This window comes from Saccopteryx bilineata, chromosome 3 (assembly GCF_036850765.1).
Source record: "Saccopteryx bilineata isolate mSacBil1 chromosome 3, mSacBil1_pri_phased_curated, whole genome shotgun sequence".
Classification (NCBI taxonomy): domain Eukaryota; kingdom Metazoa; phylum Chordata; class Mammalia; order Chiroptera; family Emballonuridae; genus Saccopteryx; species Saccopteryx bilineata.
The window spans coordinates 85,683,033-85,697,034 of record NC_089492.1 but is presented as its reverse complement, the minus strand read 5'-3'; the positions used below and the strand labels follow the sequence as shown (position 1 = coordinate 85,697,034).

General features: G+C 45.5%; 1 pseudogene; it reads left to right on the top strand.

Moving 5' to 3' along the window:
* The first annotated feature begins 2,713 nt into the window (after positions 1–2,713).
* Positions 2,714–9,713, top strand: LOC136329806 (glyceraldehyde-3-phosphate dehydrogenase-like; annotated as a pseudogene).
* The last annotated feature ends 4,289 nt before the right edge of the window (positions 9,714–14,002 follow it).

Here is a 14,002-nt window from a genome sequence, read left to right as displayed (position 1 = left end):
ATTATATCAGCCTGACCAGGCGGTGGCGCAGTGGATAGAGTGTTGGACTGGGATGCAGAGGACCCAGGTTTGAGACCCCAAGGTCGTCAGCTTGAGCGCAGGCTCATCTGGTTTGAGCAAAAGCTCACCAGCTTTGACCCAAGGTCGCTGGCTCAAGCAAGGGGTTACTCGGTCTGCTGAAGGCCCGTGGTCAAGGCACATATGAGAAAGCAATCAATGAACAACTAAGGTCTCGCAATGAAAAACTGATGATTGATGCTTCTCATCTATCTCTGTTCCTGTCTGTCTGTCCTTGTCTATCCCTCTCTCTGTCCCTGTAAAAAAAAAAATAAAAAAATCACGAATTGAGTTTATTTCAGAACTGAGAAGTTGGTTTAACAATAGAAATTCAACATTCTTAACATTAAGATTAAAACAATCTTACTATCATTTCAGTAGGTGTTTCATAAAGCTGGACATTCATTTATGAGAAAATACAGCTTAGAAGGACTTCCCTAATCTTATGATTAAGGGTATCTATGGAAAAATTCTACAGCAAAATTCTAAAAACTATTATCAAAGTTAAAGGTAAAACAAACATTCTTTTAACTATAATCAAAGTGTTTTTTCAAATCATAAGTGAAAATTTATTTAGAAAGTTACAGAGGTAGTAGATGTGAGACATCTGGGCTGCGTGGGCTCAGGAAAAGATACAGAAGCAAAAGAAGTGTTGATGGAGCTTAGGAGAGCAAAGTAACATACCTGGGGGGTGCGCACTGGCATGCTCCCAAGGGGGAGTGTGCTCAAAAATTTTTTTTTGGGGGGGGCTGTGATTTTTAAAGGAAACAAAGACACTTTTAAATTTTTATTGATTTTAGAACTAGACAGAAACATTGATCTGTTCCTATATGTACCCTGTCCAGGGATCGAATCTACAACCTTTGTGTATCAGGCTGATGCTCCAACCAAGCTATCTGGTGAGGGCTGGGGGAAAATTTTAATGGGATGGTGAAAAGTTTTCTCTTTGAGGGCTGGGGGAAAATTTTAATGGGATGGTGAAAAGTATCTCTGGAAACAAGATAAAGGTGCCTGCTATTACAATTTCATTTCATCATTGTTCTTGATATAAATACTCTAGTCAGCAGTCATACAAAAGCTCAAAACAAAAAGAAGGATGAATTTGACCATGTTGAGGTTTAAAACTTCTTTTCAATGAAAGACATCATTAAAAGAGTAAAACAAGAAAAAAAAACAACAACGTTGAGATGGCCTGGCTTGTGGTGCAGTTGATAAAATGTCGATCTGGAAATCTGAGGTCACAATTTCAAAACCCTGGGTTTGACCAGTGAAGGCACAGATGAGAAGCAACTATGAGTTGATGCTCCAGTTCCACCTACACCCCCCTCCTCGCACTGCCTCCTCACCTTTCTCCTCTGTCTCTAAAACAAAAACAAACAAAACAATAAAATGTTTTTAAAAAGTAGAGAAAACCTGTATCACATGTAGCTGACTTGACCTGATATAGCCCTGGCTGGATAGTTCATTTGGTTAGAGCATAATACTGATATGCAAAGGTTGTAGGTTTGACCCCTGGTCAGGGCACATACAGGAACAGATCAATGTTTTTGTCTTTCTTTCTTTCCTCTTTTCTCTGTAAAGTCAATTAAAAAAAAAGAATGTGATATAAAGAACACCTCACAAGTGAAAAAGACAAACCCTGTTAAAAATGGTGAAAAGATTTGAATTGACATTTTACAAAAGAAGAAATGCAAATAGTCTATAAATAAGCATATGAAAAGTTCATTCTTGTTAGTAATGAAGGGTATGTCAATTAAAACAAAAACAAGGCAGAACTATATACTAGATTGGCCAAAAATGACTTCATATACAGTTGGGAGTCATTGGCTTGATACTTGCTAAAGTGGCTACACTGCTTTTGTACCATCAGTGCAATGTCCACAGACTGGAAAGAGCACACTACATTGTAGTATTATAGAAGGAAATAGTTTTAACTTAGAGATAAATGAGGTCCCAGGGAACCCTAGGGGGTTCATTGACCACTATGTGAAAATGGTTTCCTAAACCAGGAAATGTACAAACCTTTCATAGCAACATAATGACCCAAAACTGGAGAAAACCCAGAAGTCCATAAAAACTAGTGTTACATTCTTACAGGATTGCTATGCAGCAATGACAAAAATTTACACATAGCCACAGATGTCAACAAGCTGAACTGTTCATCAAAAGAGTCATGGGGCGTGGCCCTGGCCGGTTGGCTCAGCGGTAGAGCGTCGGCCTAGCGTGCGGAGGACCCGGGTTCGATTCCCGGCCAGGGCACACAGGAGAAGCGCCCATTTGCTTCTCCACCCCTCCGCCGCGCTTTCCTCTCTGTCTCTCTCTTCCCCTCCCGCAGCCAAGGCTCCATTGGAGCAGAGATGGCCCGGGCGCTGGGCATGGCTCTGTGGCCTCTGCCTCAGGCGCTAGAGTGGCTCTGGTCGCAATATGGCGACGCCCAGGATGGGCAGAGCATCGCCCCCTGGGGGGCAGAGCACTGCCCCTGGTGGGCGGGCCGGGTGGATCCCGGTCGGGCGCATGCGGGAGTCTGTCTGATTGTCTCTCCCTGTTTCCAGCTTCAGAAAAATGAAAAAAAAAAAAAAAGTCATGGGGCGGGTTGGGGGAGGTTAGGTGAGGGAGGTAAAGGGATAAAAAAAAAGGACAAATAAAACTCATGGACATGGACAACAGTGCAATGATTGCTTGTGGGGGTGAGTAGAGGAGGGTATGGGGGAGGGATAAATGGTGATAGACGAAGACTTGACTTGGAGTGAACATACAATATGGTGAACAGAGATGTGTTGTAGAGTTGGGTACCTGTAACCTGTAAAATTATGTTGACCAGTGTCACCCCAATAAAATTTCATTAAAAAAAAGAGAGCCCTGTGCGGAGGACCCGGGTTTGATTCCCGGCCAGGGCACACAGGAGAAGCGCCCATTTGCTTCTCCACCCCTCCGCCGCGCTTTCCTCTCTGTCTCTCTCGTCCCCTCCCGCAGCCAAGGCTCCATTGGAGCAAAGATGGCCCAGGCGCTGGGGATGGCTCTGTGGCCTCTGCCCCAGGCGCTAGAGTGGCTCTGGTCGCAACATGGCGACGCCCAGGATGGGCAGAGCATCGCCCCCTGGTGGGCAGAGCGTCGCCCCTGGTGGGCGTGCCGGGTGGATCCCGGTCGGGCGCATGCGGGAGTCTGTCTGACTGTCTCTCCCTGTTTCCAGCTTCAGAAAAATGGAAAAAAAAAAAAAAAAAAAAAAAAAAAGAGAGCCCTGCCTGACCTGTGGTGGCGCAGTGGTAAAGCACTGATCTGGAACGCTGAGGTTGCTGTTCAAAACCCCAGGCTTGCCTGGTCAAGGCACATGTGGGAGTTGATGCTTTCTGCTTCTCCCCCTTTCTCTCTATCTCCTCTCTAAAATGAATAATAATAATAATAATAATAAGCTCTGGCCAGTTTCCTCAATGGAAAGAGCACTGGCTGAGCATATGAACATCCCAGGTTCAATCAAAGCACACAGGAGAAGTGATCATCTGCTTCTTCTGCCTCCCGCCTTTCCTTCTTGCGTTCTTCCCCTCCCACAGCCAGTGGCTTACTTGCTTTGAGCATCAGCCCTGGGCACTGAGGATAGCTTGGTTGATTCGAGCATGGGCCCCAGATCGGGGTTGCAGGAGTTTGTCTCACTATGTCCCCTCCTCTCACTTAAAAAATAATAATTTTTAAAAAGCCACCCTTTCCTCACAGATTTTAAATGTCACCCCTACTGTAAGCTTCATTTCACACATACGGATCTATTCTGCACTTTATTCCACTAATTTGTCTATTTTTATTCCTTTGGTTTCATGGTACTAATCTATTTGTATTATGTTTATATAGACTTAATGTTTAAATTTACATTTTATATATTGTAGGGAGAATTCCCACTCAATTTTATTCAGATTTTTTTTTTTGGGGGGGGGTATTTTTCTGAAGCTGGAAACGGGGAGAGACAGTTAGACTCCCGCATGCGCCCGACCGGGATCCACCCGGCACGCCCACCAGGGGGCGATGCTCTGCCCCTCCGGGGCATCGCTCTGTTGAGACCAGAGCCACTCCAGCGCCTGGGGCAGAGGCCAAGGAGCCATCCCCAGCGCCCGGGCCATCCTTGCTCTAGTGGAGCCTTGGCTGCAGGAGGGGAAGAGAGAGACAGAGAGGAAGGAGAGGGGGAGGGGTGGAGAAGCAGATGGGCGCTTCTCCTGTGTGCCCTGGCCGGGAATTGAACCTGGGACTTCTGCACGCCAGGCCGATGCTCTACCACTGAGACAACCGGCCAGGGTCAATTTTATTCAGATTTTTGTTTGTTTGTTTGTTTTTGGCTGCTATTGGACATTTTTTCCTTCAGGAGAGAATCAGAATTCTTTTTTTTTTTTTTGGTATTTTTCCAAAATTAGAAGCAGGGAGGCAGTCAGACTCCTGCATATGCCTGACCAGGATCTACCCGGCATGCCCACCAGGGGGCAATGCTCTGCCCATCTGGGGTGTTGCTTCATTGCAGCCAGAGACATTCTAGTACCTGAGACAGAGGCCATGGAGCCATCTTCAGCAACTGGGCCAACTTTCCTCCAATGGAGCCTTGGCTGCAGGAGGGGAAGAGAGAGAGAGGAAGGAGAGGGGGAAGGGTGGAGAAGCAGATGGGCACTTTCTTCTGTGTGCCCTGACTGGGAATCAAACCTGGGACTTCCTCATGCCGCCTGACCCTCTATTGCTGAGCCCACTGGCCAGGGCCGAGAATCAGAATTCTTAAATTTCAGTTTTAAAATCCTGTTAAGATTTAGTTGGGGGCCCTGGCCGGTTGGCTCAGCGGTAGAGCGTCGGCCTGGCGTGTGGGGGACCTGGGTTTGATTCCCAGCCAGGGCACACAGGAGAAGCGCCCATTTGCTTCTCCATCCCCCCCCTCCTTCCTCTCTGTCTCTCTCTTCCCCTCCCGCAGCCAAGGCTCCATTGGAGCAAAGATGGCCCGGGCGCTAAGGATGGCTCCTTGGCCTCTGCCCCAGGCGCTAGAGTGGCTCTGGTCGCGGCAGAGCGATGCCCCGGAGGGGCAGAGCATCGCCCCTTGGTGGGCAGAGCGTTGCCCCTGGTGGGCGTGCCGGGTGGATCCTGGTCGGGCGCATGCGGGAGTCTGTCTGACTGTCTCTTCCCGTTTCCAGCTTCAGAAAAATAAAAAAATAAAAAAGATTTAGTTGGGGTTGTCCTGGCCAGATAGTTCAGTTGGTTAGAACATCGTCCTGAAGCATAGAGGTTGCTGGTTCAATCCCTGGAACAAATTGATGTTCCTATCTCTCTCTCTCTCTCTCTCCCTTCCTCTCTTGCTAAAATCAATAAATAAAAATTAAAAAAATTTTTTTTGTTGTTGGGACTGTGTTAAATTTATAGATTAATGCAGTTGTCCTGGATGACAATAGCATAGAACAGGGGTCCCCAAACTTTTTACACAGGGGGCAAGTTCACTGTCCCTCAGACTGTTGGAGGGCCGGACTATAAAAAAAACTATGAACAAATCCCTATGCACACTGCACATATCTTATTTTAAAGTAAAAAAAACAAAACAGGGACAAATACAATATTTAAATAAAGAACAAGTAAATTTAAATCAATAAACTGACCAGTATTTCAATGGGAACTATGCTCCTCTCACTGACCACCAATGAAAGTGTGGCAGGGGCTGGATAAATGGCCTCAAGGGGTTGCATGTGGCCCACGGGCTGTAGTTTTGGGACCCCTGGCATAGAAGCTGCTTTTCCTGGATGGTGGAAATACCAGATCTGAGTGGCTTTCCATGCAGTCTCATTTGTGAGTTTTATTTGATTCTGATGGGCATTTCCAAGGAGTCCTGGCTCTCTCTGAACTGTCCACATGGGGTCCTCAATACCCAAAGTATGGATGATACTGATAGTGGGCTTTTCTCTCAGTGTTTGGACAGCACTATAACTAAAAATGTGACAAGCAGACTCAGGTACAAAAGGCCCATTTAACTGGCAAATTTCCGTGCAGAAATGCTTAGAATTCTAACCAACCTCTATGTTACCTCAGCAGATTGAAAGATGCTCTCCATTGACTCTGCAAAACCTACTGACCAAAACCCACTAAAATCTCAGCACTAGTAGGCTACACGCTAAAGCAGCCATACACACATGGCTCCCACTACTTGAGTTGTATACTTGCCAAGAATCAGTTGTGGTTTTTGTCCAACCTGAACTTAACAGTTGTACTTGTTTTTGTAATTATATATAGTCACCTTGCTGTCAAGTGGGAGTAGGAGTCTGAGTTCCCCACTAGGCCCCTGTTCCTGTCTGGGTGCTCCCTGCATCCCCTGTTCCTGTCTGGGTGCTCCCTGCGTCCCCTGTTCCTGTCTGGGTGCTCCCTGCGTCGTCTCCAGTGGCACTGGATGTGGGGTTCTACTTTCTGACTTGATGGGTTTGCCTATTCTGAATATTTCATATAAATGGAATTATAAAATATGTGTTCCTTTGTGTCTGACTCCTTTCTCTTAGCATAACATTTTCAAGGTTACTTTTAGAGAAGAAGAGAAAAAGACTAGGATGGAAGGGGGGCTTACTGTTCTGAATTCTGTTTGTGCCATATGCATATATAATCTATTCAAATTATTTAAAAATAAAAATAAAACTTTGACATACATTCAAACTGAGGCTATTAAACATTGGGTAAAATTTATTCATTTTAGAATGTCTGGAAATAAATGAATAAACCGGGAATTATCTACATTTTGATAGAAAGTGACAGCACAGATGCCATTAATGCTAATGATGTTTCGAGATTACCAACCTCAACTTTTGGGCTAAAAGGTTGCCCATCTCACACCCACAATTATGAAACAGCATCCATCTGCTCCATAAAATTGCCTGCTTGGTTAGCACTTCTCCATACAGCCCATTCAGATCTATGAATCTGTCAGTAACACGGAGAACACAGAGAACTGTTAATAAAAATCACTATTCCAGCCCTGGCCAGATGCTCGGTTGGTTGGAGTGTCATCCTGAAGTGCAGAGGTTGCTGGTTCGATCCCCGGTCAGGGCACATACAGGAACAGCTCGATGTTCCTGTCTCTCTGTCCCTCTCACCCTGCATTCCTCTATAAATAGATAGATAGATAGATAGATAGACAGATAGACAGATAGATAGATGATAGATAAATGTTTCAGCCTAGGAAGCAAGAAACACTGTTTCCCACCCATCCCCTCATAATCTGTAGGAGAGTTTCTATGATTCTTTCTTGAGGAGTTGGGAAAGACTCATGCAATACTACTAGGCCAGTGATGTTATAATAAAATAATTTTATTTATCTGGTAGGATAAGGTTCTTTAGCTGAGCCTGGGTCTATTAAAACCTGCTGAGTGAAATTGAAAATACTTTCAGCTGAATCATTTATGCTTGAACAGTGAGGACATTCAAAACAAGAAGTCTGGAGAACAGGGCCCTGGCCGGTTGGCTCAGCGGTTGAGCGTCGGCCTAGCGTGCGGAGGACTCGGGTTCGATTCCCGGCCAGGGCACACAGGAGAAGCGCACATTTGCTTCTCCACCCCTCCACCGCGCCTTCCTCTCTGTCTCTCTCTTCCCCTCCCGCAGCCAAGGCTCCATTGGAGCAAAGATGGCCCGGGCGCTGGGGATGGCTCTGTGGCCTCTGCCCCAGGCGCTAGAGTGGCTCTGGTCGCAACATGGCGACGCCCGGGATGGGCAGAACATCGCCCCCTGGTGGGCAGAGCCTCACCCCTGGTGGGCGTGCCGGGTGAATCCCGGTCGGGCGCATGCGGGAGTCTGTCTGACTGTCTCTCCCTGTTTCCAGTTTCAGAAAAATGAAAAAAAAAAAAAAAAGTCTGGAGAACAGAATTCCAGAGCTGCCTACTTCAGGAGTTTAACAATGCCAGAGCTCTGGGTCAGCCTCCCACGGTGACAAAAGGACTTCTACTGTTCCCAGCACCACATCTTCCATGAGATTATTTCAGGCAGGAAGCATGAAGGACTTCCCACATTTGTCTCTGTGTTTGTAATGAGGGAGAAAAATCTTTCCCAGAAGCTCCCAGAAGTTTTATCCTCAGATGAAATTGGTCAGAACTGTGTTATGCGCCCACCCACAAACCAATCACTGGCAAGGGGGGAATTGATTACCATATCGGCTTAACCAATCACAGTTCACTCTTGGAACCTGGGGGATGGGGTTGCCTATTTATTGTTTGTCTAAAATTCATTTTTAACTGGTTTTCTATATTTTTATTTACTAAATCTGGCAACTCTACTGGGGAACACCTCCATCTTTTTTTTCACCCCCATCTTTTTTAAGTCCATTGCCAGCCAATACTTAAAAAAAAACAAAGTTCCATTAGTAGGAAGAAGGAGGTAGTGCTTAAAAGTAGAAACCAGCATTCTGTGTCATTGCTACACAAGATTTCCTATAGCTCCCATTAGGGAAGTCCTGGTTTGTCTGTCTGCTTCTCCCAATTTGACAGACAGACAACCATATAACTAAGTTGTGATAGTGAAGGTTGGAGTAAGTGGGTTTGGCTGTATTGGGAGCCTGGTCACCAGGGCTGCTTTTAACTCTGGCAAAGTTGTCAATGAACCCTTTCTTTTTTTTTTTAATTTTTATTTATTCATTTTAGAGAGGAGAGAAAGAGACAGAGAGGAGAGACAGAGAGAGAGAAGGGGGGGAGGAGCTGGAAGCATCAACTCCCAGATGTGCCTTGACCAGGCAAGCCCAGGGTTTCGAACCATCGACCTCAGCATTTCCAGGTCGACGCTTTATCCACTGCGCCACCACAGGTCAGGCAATGAACCCTTTCTTGACCTTAACTATATGTTGCAGTGTGATTCCACCCATGGCAAGGTCAATGGCACAGTCATGGCTGAGAATGGGAAGCTAGCTGTCAATGGAAAACCCATCTCTATCTTCCAGGAATGAGATGTTGCCAACATCAAATGGGGTGATGACAGTGCTGAAGGTGTGGAGTCCACTGGCATCTTCATTCCCTTGGAGTGAAGGCTCACTTGAAGAGTGAAGCCAAAACGTTCATCATCTCTGCCCCTTCTGCTGATGCCCGCATGTTTGTGATGGGCATGAACCATGAAATGTATGACAACCTCCTCAAGATTGTCACCAATGCCTCCTGTACCACCAACTACCTGGCTGCTCTGGCCAAGATCATCCAAGACACATTTGGCATGATGGAGGGACTGATGACCACAGTCCATGCCATCACTGCTACCCAGAAAACCACGAAGGCCCCTCTGAGAAGCTGTGGCATGATGGCTGAGGGGCTGGCCAGAACATCATTTCTGCTTCTGATACTGGCAATTCTGTGGGCAACGTCACCCCTGAGCTGAATGGGAAGCTCAGGGGAATAGCCTTCTGGGTTCCTGACCACAGTGAGTTGGTCATGGATTTGAACTGCCTTCTGGAGAAAGCTGTCAAATATGATGACATCAAGAAGGTGGTGAAGCAGGTATCAAAGAGCTCCCTAAAGGGCACCCTGGGTACAATGAGGACCAGGTTGCCTCCTGTGACTTTAACCCACTCTTCCACCTTCAATGCTGGAACTGGCATTGCCCCACTTTGTCAAGCTCATTTCCTCGGATGACAATGAATTTGTCTACAGCAATGGGTGGTGGACCTTATGATTCAAATCACCTCCAAGAAGTAAGAGCCCCTAGGCTACCAGCCCCAATGAGAGGACCAGAGGAAAAGAGAGGCCCTCAGCTGCTGGGGAACTCTTGCCCCAATTTGACCTCCAATATACTGAGAATCTCCTGTGCTCACTACAGTTTTCATCCCAGAACCTCTGAGGAAGGGGAGAGGTTCAAGGAGTCCTATCTTATCATGTACCATCAATAAAGTACACTGTATCCACCACTCCCAAAAGATCATAGCTTTATAATATTATGAAATTAAACCTAAATGTTCAGGGTCATCTGGAAAAGATAAACAGTGACAGATTTGTTAAAAATAAGATGTGTATAGGGCATACTACATCTGTAATTTACACTTGTGTGACTCAAAGGTTTTTTTAAGATTTTTTTATGTATTCATTTTCTTTAGAGAGGAGAGAGAGAGAGAGAGAGAGAGAGAGAGAGAGAGAGAGAAGGGGAGAGCAGCAGGAAGCATCAACTCCCATATGTGCCTTGACCAGGCAAGCCCAGGGCTTTAAACTGGCTACCTCAGCATTCCAGGCTGATGCTTTATCCACTGTACCACCTCAGGTCAGGCTCCAAAGTTTTATTTTCAAGTTTTTAAAATTGATTTTTAGAAAAAGAGGAAGGGGGGGAGGGAGAGAGAAAGAAACATTGATTTGTTATTCCACTTACTTATGCATTCATTGGTTGAATCTTAATCTTGTATGTGCCCTAACTAGGGGTCAAACCTGCAACGTTGGCCCTGGTCAGTTGGCTCAGTGGTAGAGCGTCAGCCTGGCGTGCAGGAGTCCCAGGTTCGATTACTGGCCAGGGCACACAGGAGAAGCACCCATCTGCTTCTCCACCCCTCCCCCTGTCCTTCCTCCCTGTCTCTCTCTTCCCCTCCCGCAGCCAAGGCTCCATTGGAGCAAAGTTGGCCCATGCGCTGAGGATGGCTCCATGGCCTCTGCCTCAGGCGCTAGAATGGCCCTGGTTGCAACAGAGCAACGCCCCAGATGGGCAGAGCATTGCCCCCTGGTGGGCATGCTAGTGGATCCTGGTCGGACGCATGCGTGAGTCTGACTGCCTCCCCATTTCCAACTTCAGAAAAATACAAAAAAAAAAATCAAAAAATCAAACCCGCAACCTTGGCATATCAGGAAGATGCTCTAACCAACTGAGCTACCCTGCCAAGGCCTGACTCAAAGTTTTAAAAGCCACCACTTGACCTAACCTGTGGTGGCACAGTGGATAAAGCATTGACGTGGAATGCTGATGTGCTTGTTCAGAACTCCTGGCTTGCCCAATCAAGGCACATACGAGAAGCAACTAGTATGAGTTGATACTCCTGCTTCTGTCCCCCTTTCTCTCTCTCTCTCAAACCAATAAATTAAATCCTAAAAAATAGGATTGCGCAGTGGATAGAGCATCGGACTGGGATGTGGAGGACCCAGGTTCAAGACCTCAAGGTCCCCAGCTTGAGTGCAGACTCATCTGGTTTGAGCAAAGCTCACCAGCTTGGACCCAAGGTCACTGGCTCGAGCAAGGGGTTACTTGGTCTGCTGAAGGCCCATGGTCAAGGCACATATGAGAAAGCAATCAATGAACAACAAAGGTGTTACAACGAAAAACTAATGATTGATGCTTCTCATCTCTCTCCATTCCTGTCTGTCTGTCCCTATCTATCCCTCTCTCTGACTCTCTCTCTGTCTCTGTAAAAAATAAATAAATAAATAAATAAATAAATAAATAAATAAATAAAAATAAATACAAACCATCACCTGGTATTCTTCAGCTTTGCTAGAGCATCTAAGAAAGAGGGAAATACCAGCCCCACAGCTTCCAGGGACCTTGAAGTTTTCTCGTTAAGGAAGATTTAAGCATTACTGCCTTTTCAAAGACCACTGGGGATTGAAGATCAAAGTGCCGTAGAAATAATGAGAGAGAACAGGAATGATTCTTATGGAAATCAGTGCCATTTCAACACTATTTTTTTTTTTTTTTTTTTTTTTTTTTTTTTTTTTTTTTTTTTTTTTTTTTTTTTTTTTTTACAGAGGCAGAGATAGACAGGGACAGACAGACAGGAACGGAGAGAGATGAGAAGCATCAATCATCAGTTTCTCGTTGTGCGCGTTGCGACTTCTTAGTTGTTCATTGATTGCTTTCTCACATGTGCCTTGACCGTGGGCCTTCAGCAGACCGAGTAACCCCCTGCTGGAGCCAGCGACCCCAGGTCCAAGCTGGTGAGCTCTTTTGCTCAAGCCAGATGAGCCCGCGCTCAAGCTGGCGACCTCGGGGTCTCGAACCTGGGTCCTTCCGCATCCCAGTCCGACGCTCTATCCACTGCGCCACCACCTGGTCAGGCGACACTATTTTTATGCATCTGTATAAGGGGATGATTATGATGTAAGTAATGAAAAGGTATTTCTGGGTCCTGATTATAAGTGTGACTTCTGGGATGCTGTTCATAGACATATACAGACCCCACAACTCCTTTGCCAGATCACCAGCTTACCGCTATTAGTGGGCTGCCCAGTTCCCACAACCCTGTGTAAAATCATTGGTTTGTCAAACCCTCATGAATGCTGGCCCATAGCCCAGGCAGCTGTTGGTAATTCTAGCTGCCAGACCTGAAACCATGTGACAACTCTCTTATGTGTGTCTACTCTGGGAGACAAAAATCCAATGGCTTGCATGGAGATACTTGCTGGAATCATGTCTGGTAGACACCTATGTTTTTAGAGGTTGGCCAGAGATAAACATATGTGTGTGTGTGTGTGTGTGTGTGTATAAAATATCTGTTTCCTAAACTATATCTATATCTATCTATCTTTATCTATATATCCATATCTATCTATCTATCTATCTATCTATCCATCTATCTACTTATTTTGTATTTTTCCGAAGTTAGAAGTGGGGAAGCAGTCAGAAGACTCCCGTATGTGCCTGACCTAGATCCACCCGGCATGCCCACCAGGGGGCAATGCTCTGCTTATCTGGGGCATTGCTCCTCTGCAATCAGAGCCACTCTAGTGCCTGAGGCAGAAGCCACAGAGCCGTCCTCAGCGCCTGGGCTAACTTTGCTCCAATGGAGCCTTGGCTGCAGGAGAAGAAGAGAGAGATAGAGAAGAAAGAGAGGGAGAAGGGTGGAGAAGCAGATGGGCGCTTCTTCTGTGTGCCCTGGTCGGGAATTGAACCCGGGTCTTCCACGCGCCGGGGCCAATGCTCTACTGCTGAGCCAACCCACCAGGGCCTATATCTATTTTTAGACTTGATTAAAGAAGAGCTTGTGTGAGTAGACTAACTATATGTTTATCCGTTCCCTCTCAAATCCTCACTATCATACAGTAAAGAAATAAGAAGACCATAAAGCCATAGGATTAAAGAGAAGGGAGAAATGATGACAGGGATAGAGACATCAACACGGTTTCGGAAAATGAAAGCAGATGGAGGAGACATAACTAATATGCAGAATGTAGAGGCTTAAACCTAAGGGCACTTATGGGAGGGATGCTGCAGGCAGAGTGGGAGTGAGGGGCGCAGCAGTAAAGGGGAAGGTCCATTGTCCCAGCAGGACCCTAGAAATGGCTGGAACTGAAGATGCAGTGTACCTCTGGCAACCACCCATCGGTTCTTCGTCCTTATACTTTTGCTTTTTCCAGGAATTTACGTAAATGGGATCATGCAGTATGTGGTCTTTTGAATCTGTTTCTTTCATTTAGCATAATGCATATGAGAATCATCCATGCTGTTGTATCAATGTTTTCCTTTTAATTGCTAACTAGTGATCCATTTTATAGATGTGGCATAATTTATTGTATTGTTTCCAGGTTTGAGTGAATACAAACAATGGTACTGTAAACATTTGTGTAGTCTTTTTCAGTTTTTCTATGAACATAGATTGTTTTTGTTTTTGTTTTTTGGGGGGTGGAGCTGGTGACCTCACATTTTGCTTTGGGAAGACGCTTTATCCACTGTGCTACCGGCCAGGGCTCTGTGAACATAGGTTTTTATTTCACTTGGGTAGATATCTAGGAATGAGATTCTTGAGTCATGTGGTAGGAATATGTTTTAAGTCTGTAAGAAACTACCAAACTTTTCCAGAGTGACCTCGCTGTTTTTGCACTCTTATCAGCAATATATTACAATTCTAGTTCCACCACATTCTTGGCAGCATTTAGTATTGTCATTTGTGTTTTGTTTATTTTTTACATTTTTAGCCATTCTAACAGATAGATATATGGTGGTATCTTACTGTGCTTTTTTTTTTTTTTTTTTTTTTTTACTGTGCTTTTTAAAAAGTGTACAATTCATTGGTTTT